Source organism: Castanea sativa, chromosome 10 (genome assembly GCF_040712315.1).
Source record: "Castanea sativa cultivar Marrone di Chiusa Pesio chromosome 10, ASM4071231v1".
In the NCBI taxonomy this organism is placed as follows: domain Eukaryota; kingdom Viridiplantae; phylum Streptophyta; class Magnoliopsida; order Fagales; family Fagaceae; genus Castanea; species Castanea sativa.
Window position 1 is genome coordinate 14,617,911 of NC_134022.1, and position 8,326 is coordinate 14,626,236.

Genomic DNA, 8,326 nt, shown 5'->3' on the forward strand with positions numbered 1-8,326 from the left:
TTTTGTATGAACAATTGATTATTAGCATGCCATCTTTGTCTTATTTTTTACACGTATGTGTCCTGGAAAAGCTTCTCTGTATCAGCATCCACATCTAATGAAGCCTGGAGCACTGAAGGAGATAGAGCCTTCCAAACAGAAGTCCTTCCAGCTAAATAAGTGAATATTGGACTGCCACAGAAAAAACAAAGTCATATGAGTCATAAAAACTTCACTAGAAACAATCACACACAATTTAATATTAAATTGCCTATCCTGCTGAGTTCTTTATGAACAGTCAATTGTCTCCCACACTAGAATATTAAATAACCAGAACGCCCAAGGACTTAAAAACAAGCAGTAGCTTAACACAAATGTGAAAATGTGCCTAAGAGTGTGGAAAAAGTTTTACTTGGGGGTGCTGGTGATAGAGAACCACTCCATTGTTGTATATATAGGTATATACAAGAATAGGTTGTAATAATGAAGATGTTTGAGTTTGGAAAATATTGTTTCATAAAGTTGTTAAAGTGAAAATTCAAGTTTTGGAATTTTCAAAGTGAAAATTCGAAGTTAAGCATTTTCGATCGGTCCAAGCTTTGGCTCGATCGATCGAAATGGTAAAGAAAAAATCTTAAAGTTTCCGGATGACTTGATCGCTGATTGATTCCTGTTCAACCAATCAAAAAGAGCACTTGATTGATTGAAAGTAAATTTTGATTGATCGAAAGTTGAAAATCAGGATTTTTCTGAAGAATTTCTGGTGACTGTTCAGTGTGTTTGAAGAGGTTTTCAAGCCTTGTGAACAGTTTTATAAAACATTTTAACTCTCCATACGTGCCTTTTGATGAAATATAACCCTATGGGTATATATAAAGGCTTATTTCACTTGAAAAATAACTAATTCCACAAAATAGTAAGTTAGAGAGAAACACAAGAAATCCTGTGGTCATTTTTTAGAATTGCTATCTGTAAAACTTAACATATTGGTTGTATCCTAAGGATAAATATGCGGTAACCCTTTAGCAACAGTAGTGTGAGGGGCAAATATTGTTTAAGGAAAACGATATTATACTTCCAAGTTATCTATTTTTTATTTGTTTTTTGTGTTAACTTTGTTCTTTCATTATTACTCTGTATAGTATCTCCAACATCCATACCCTCAGTAGAGGCAACCTCTGAAACAACAAAAAACCTTGGCACAATGAACAAATCACCCGCCTTAAGAGTTTTTTCCAAGACCCTACGGCCATCAAAATCGACAACCTGAACACGGTCACTACCCCTAACAATATAAGTCACCTGCAATGCCGAGACAAAAGAATATCCAGGAGAGCACATGGCACTTCCATCCAATCTATCAAGGTCAGCCCCAAGCCCAACTTCACCAACCAAAGGAAGGATGTTCAAGACCACAACCCTTCCACCTTTATTAACGTTCACGTCTAATGGAGCCTCCTCACAATTCAATGCCATACCCAATCGATGTTCCTTCTTTGGCTCAGGCATTTTAAAGTTCCCATCAAGCTTGACGATTCAATTGCCTGGTTGCTTTCCGACAAGGGTTTTCACAGCATTCTCATCCAAGTCCCACGCTCGGCTCAAACTTGGTAGAGAACCCAGTGAAGATCCCATTGGAACCTGTCAGGAAAAAATCAGTAAACTCACCAGCTTTGTGAGCTTTCGAAGTATTTCCCAAGAAAAGAACTATTAACTCTGTCCTCTTCATTGTATCACCATGTAACCGCGCCAAAAGGAAGGGCAATAGCATCACCCTTCTTAATTGCGAGGACCTTCTCTTCTGATTCAGGAAGCACAATTCCGGCTACACCATTTGCTATGAGAAAAAAATATCAATAAGTAAATTAACATATTGCATGGTATTACACATATTGCATGGTACAACACCATTTTGGTCCAAACATTTTAAGGTTAAAGTTAATTTAGTCATGGTTATTTTCAACTTTCAGTCTTTTTGATTCTTGTTATTTTTAACTTGTAGTTAATTTAGTTCCTACTATTAACTCACATAAAATCTGAAATAAGAAATGGAACAAATTCATAGTTAAGCGATGATGAACCACTACAACTTGCCAGATGGAAGGGTTGGGATACTAAATTGTCAGAATCTTCACAGCAACCAACTTGTTCAAGTTACTCTTGATGTGCTTAATTCCATAAACTCTTGCTTCCTCATGGATACCATTGGATTTGGTACCAATATCAAGATCACGATAGCTAAATGAGGCATGTGGTCTTTGATTTGGGCTTGGGATTAGGCCGAAGATGAAGATAGATCAGATGATTAGTGGTTTTGGCGACAATGTGGCTGATTGTTCAATGTCGATTTCAGAGGTCGAGGTTCTGGGTTTGGACTTGGCTCTGAGAGAAGGTGGTCGAGCCATTACGTATGAGAGAATCAGGTGGCTGTTCATTACTTTTGTGCTTTGAGTTTGGGACATTTGAAAAAATTGCAGATCTGAAAATTTTGCAGATTTGAGCAGAAAAAATTTTGGTCGAACAGTGGTGAGTGGGGCACTTGTTGAGAGAAGTTTGATCTGAGCAAACACATCCATGGTGGTTTTAGATGTGTTTGGCATCCAAGAAATTGAAAGAAAAAGGAAATTGCTAAGTTGATTTTTTTTTAATTCATTCCTATTTTTCTTTAAAATTAAAATTTTTTTCTTGACATGGATTTTTATGAGGTTGATGTGACATTTTTAAATAGAAATTAAAATATTTTATTATTATTTTATTAGCATGTAAGTTTTAATATGTTAATTGTGTAATTCATTAGCTACACTAGTAGAGTACCCGCGCGATGCGTAAATAATGTTGTAAGATGCTATATAAGAAAGTTAAGTAAAATGTTAAACTTATTTGAAAGTAATAACATGAAAGAAGACATTTTTATCCATTCAAAAATATAATTGTAGATAAATTTTCAATTAGATTTTTTTTTTGGGATAAGTAAATTAGAATCACTCAATCTACTAATGGCATTCACTAATTAGTTACATGTTGCATCAATACAATTTTCCAAAAACGTTACATCTATCCTTGGCTTCAGAAATTGTAGATGACTTCAATAAAAAAAAAGGAAGCATCAACTCACTTGAAGTTATATAGGGGTAGCACTAATTGTCATTGAACCAAAAAAATTGTAGTTACATGCTGCATCGATACAATTTTCGATTAACATAACATTTATCCTTGGCTCCACAAATTGCAAACAACTCCAATAAAACAAAAAAAGAAGCACCAGTGTTCAATTGAAGTTAAATAAAGATATCACTATTTGTCACAAAGTAAAACGAAAGAAAAAATGTGTTGAACTTTGGAAGAACTGACTGCTTATGCTACTTGTGATTCTCTTTCAATGTTTTAGAGCATTTAGCTCCACCACAGGAGATTTATTTGTATAGAAACAAAAGAAGACAGATCAAATGAGAATTAAAAAATAAAATACTTATTGGAAAACTAAACACCTGGCAAATATAGTCATTTGTTCTTACTGACATAATCCTTATGGAAAAATAAACAAAATAAATGGTTTAATAGAACCTAAATGTTATCACCCAAGACAAACCCTATAGTTAAGGCCAAATGAATTCATAGCAAAATGATCAAATGTATGGGAAAAAGTGGAGACAGAAATAGCAAATGTCAAGAGGTTAGAAGAGATTGTGTAGCAGTTCAAGCATGCTAAAATATAGGTTGAAGAGAGTAAACTAATGTGGCACTTAATAAGAAAGTCTTACTGGCTAAAAGAACGTAGAAAGTCTTTCAATTCTATGTGCCACTTGGAAAAGCCTGGTTTTTAAAGGCAAAATTTAAGATATTGAATTGCTATAGATACAACAAAAATTTACTGAAAGCCAAAAGCATTTTTGCTAGCTTTAGGAACTAATATATCCTCTTGCAACAAACCTTATATACGACCTAAGCTGCATAAAAGAGGCATATAGTATTACAGCATCAGTAGTACCTTTTTAAACGTAAAGGAAGAGCAAGTCAAACAAAGGAGCTTGACTATCCTACACAGATTGCACTTGTAAAGCAATACCAAACCAAAAGTTTTGATAATACAGTTTTATAGCCACTATGCCTGAAAAAGAAATCATTAATAACAATCATTAGTGAAACTAAATATAACAATTATTGCAATATATTGTCTTTTTCTTCAAAGTGAAATACAATCATCATATCCATATCGCTCTTAGTTTTTGTCATCCTTAGTATTAATGCACACACTTTATATTTGTCACATGTATTCTTAGGTTGAAGGACATAACTCTTAAATATTTCCATCTAGGAAGTTATTTTCTGCTTAAAATAAATATTACTGGATAATATGGGGTGTCACTTTAGAGGCTTCTAAAGAAACTTGAATATAATTGTTAACCCTAAGCACATCTCATTTCATAGACTTAAGATAATTTGCTTCCATCTACATGGTAAAAGTCTGCAATAAGCAAGACATATATAATATGTGCAGATTATGGTAATCGTTTTAAAAATTCGCTTTACATTATCCTTAACTCTCAACAGTTAAAAAAAAAGTATTCACCTTTAAAAAAAAGAACTGCTTTCTTATCCAAAGGTAAGTTAATTTATTTCCACCTGTGTCAATTAGAGGCCGATACATCATACAACCAACATTGGCATGAGTAACAATAAAGAAAACCCAATGAACGCAAGCTATATGTATCTATAATTGTAAGTGCTTTCAATCAACTTTTCCCAAATTTAATTGTTTCTAGTCCCAAACAAAATACTGAACAAACGAAAATAAATTATAAATTCATCAAGATAGATATATAATTAATCAATTTCTTTCAAGCATTTTATCAAACATTATGGATTCAAAATAAAATATATACCTACTCTTAGGCTCTTTGCAATTCAAATCCACTACAAAAGTTTCACCTCCACTGGCACTTTGATCCAATTCACATAGATACATGGGTCTACGCTATGATTGCATGTGACATGAAAGAGCTCAATTCTTTAGTTAAGCTTCTTCCTCACAAATCTTTCTACATGCCCAACAAAAGCAAATTATTGAATCAACCCAGTCTTAGCCTTAGGATCCATACAGTATCAAATTTGACAATTTCCCTTAATCACATCCCCATGTAACATATTTAAACTACTAACCTAAAGACCAAGTTATAAATTATAAAAATGGTGTGGGATAGAAAATATCTCAATCAATAAAGATATCAAAACAACACAAACAACCCACTTTATTAAGCAAAAACCCATTAATAAACAACAACAAAAAAATGAACAAAACAGAGTTAGTATTTTGTACCTTTTAGATACAAATGAAGGTTTTGATATTCATTCCATGGTGGCTGTTCCTCCTTCGGTTTAGTATTTTGTACCACAACCGGTAAAGTTGAAGCTTTGATTTTCCCAAATCTGTGTTCCTATAAACATTGCAGACTAGAAACTAAATACTTGAACTAAAAAATGAACTGAGAGAGAGAGAGAGAGAGAGAGAGAGAGAGAGAGAGAAAAGTATGCGTTAAATTGAAGGGGAATTGAAGAGTTAAAAGAGAGAAACAGGTAGCAGTCAAGAGAGAGAGAGAGAGAGAGAGAGAGAGAGAGATTGTAGAACGTTTCAGCTTTTAAGATGAGTGAAAAGATTTGAAAGAGCTGTAACATGGTAGTTAGGTTATAATTCAATAATTGGGCTTGAGGCTTTTTAAATGTCAGCCCATTTTAAAGCTACCTGCAAGCTTAGAGTGCCACATGGCAGGACCTCATGTACTCCTACATGAGATCTCTGCTTTTATATATGTATATATATTGATTGATTGGCATTTTTCATTAGTGAGTTAACAGTATAGACCAAATTGACTACTACCAAAATTTAAGGACCGAATTAGCTATGACCCCAAAATGCAAGGTGTTTTATTTTTACCTAAAATAAAATAAAAACAAGCAATCTTCCATCAAAAGACTGACCAAAATTACCATGATATAATTTGAGTCCACCTAGCCCAAGATGGCAGTAAGTTGTAACTTAACACAGTACCAACACAAACTTGGGCTTTCTACTATTAAACTAAATACCCCAAATTTTAATTTAACAGATTAATTTATCACAATCCAAAATTTCACACTATGCACTAAAAGATACTTATAAAATCCAAAAATCACAAACCAAGGAAAAATAAAAAGTAAATTCCATTCAAATTTTATTCTACAAATTGTATACCCAACAAAGAACCCATCTATTATGTTAGGATCATATTTTTTATGCATTAGCTTATCATTTGACAAAACGTACTTTACTTGTAATTGGGTAGATTTAAGTTGGGTTTGATGTATCAAGAAGTATGTGAAATCTACATTCTAAGGGATATCATTAAAGACATAAAGATTAATTGAAGAAACAAGTGAAGAAAAGTAGTTTAAGTAATTCTCGACACTAGGCTCGATACTAACATTTGTCAAGAATTAATGGTGAAGCTCGACATAAGCTCAATCTATCGAGACTTATGATTTTGGAAATCTCAGCCCATGATGATTAGGTTTTCTCTCTCTACAAACCTAGACCATATAAAAAGGTTTATTTTAAAGTCATCAAAGACACAGAGATTCAATTAGAAAACTCATACACATTTTGTAAGAAGCTACTACGTTTGTGTGCCTTACGGTTTTGTAACCAAGTGCTTCCAGATCTTTAAAGTGCTTTGAAGTGGAGAACTTTTTAGCCAACAACAATCTATCAATTTCTTGGACTTAGTCACGTATTAAGAACCATGAAAAGGAAGAAGTCTTCTACAAGAACAAGTCCAATTGGGGATTGAAGTAAATGTTCAACTGTAACTAACAGTTGAACCTTTATCTTCATGTTTGGTTGTGTTAGTAGAGATTTGAATGCTATGCTAATGTCAGGACAGAATTCCAAGTTCCAACGGAATGAAATTCCATCTAAATACAGAACCTACTTCATCACATGTGCCACGTATAAGCATAAAATAATGGATTAATAGGAATATTATACACTACTTGTGCATCTGACATTTATATAAGCTCGTTCAATTTTTTTTATTTTCTATTTTAGCATAAAAAAATATATTTTAATATTATATACTTTTTAAAATACCCATTTCAGATTATATAGTATTTTATAGGCAAAAATTCAAAATTGACCCTTTAACTTTCAGTTTTTTTCATTTTACTTCTCTAACTTTTAGTTTTGTTATTTTAGTCATCTAACTTTCAATTATTGTCAATTCAATATTTTGTTACCCATTTGTTAGCTGTCTTCGTTAAATGAGCAAAACAACATCATTTTGGCTCTTTTTTTTTTTCGTAATTAAAATAAATTAAAAAAACTCTTATTATATATATATATATAAAACATTTAGGCCAAGTTTGAGAGAGATCGAGTCCTGGAATCTTCTTCTTGGTTTAGAAATCTTAGCCTCTACGTCAATCAATGGCCTGTGAAATCTCTATCAGTATCTTGCTTACAAGGTTTGATGTACAACACCTTCACAATTCCTGCCTAATCATCCACAACCGCTTCTCCTCTAACAAACTGATATCCAACCATTTCCTCTATACATATATACACCTCAAATCATTACACCTCAGTGTCTCATCCATACAAACACTACACTAGAAGCTTTTTTTAATTGGGAAAATGGCAAGAGTCTTATCTCTATTCACTTTTCTTGGTTGGGTTCTTCTTAAAGATCTCATTAATAGCAAGCATTTGCCCATTGCTCTTCTTGAACTTCTTTAGCTTCCTCAAAAAATACCAGAACTTGGACTTGGCGTGAATATCGTTCGTGGCCCAGAGCTTCATGCTGTAAATCTTAGGGTGCTCATCGGATTCAGTGGGCAAAGCACGCCCAACAACTTGGTACTGGTGGAACCTGAAAGTAACCATTTCCGATAACAAGCTGAGATCTCTGAAGCCTCTCTCTCTCTCTCTCTCTCTCTCTCTCTCTCTCTCGATGTGTATGAAGAAGTCGTTTTGATTTCAGGTAAGGGGAACGACATCGTTCCCCTAAATGGTTTTTATTTTTATTTTTAATAACAGTTTTTTTAATTTCTTTTAATTACGAAAATTAAAAAAAAGAAAAAGAAAAAGAAAAAGAAAACATGTGCCAAAACAACATCATTTTGCTCATTTAATGGAGACAGTTAACAGATGGTTAACACAATACCGAATTGACAAAAATTGAAAGTTAGAGGACTAAAATGAAAAAGGCTGAAAGTTAGAGTGATAGTTTTGTTTTTTTGCCTAGTTTATACTATATTTTATTAAAATATTACTTTTTTAAAAATTATTTAAAATTGTTTTTCTTTCGTCACACAT

At 33.0% G+C, this 8,326-nt stretch overlaps 1 pseudogene; it reads right to left on the minus strand.

The window, feature by feature from the left end:
• Window positions 1–47: 47 nt before the first annotated feature.
• Window positions 48–7,894, minus strand: LOC142612088 (11S globulin subunit beta-like; annotated as a pseudogene).
• Window positions 7,895–8,326: the final 432 nt, after the last annotated feature.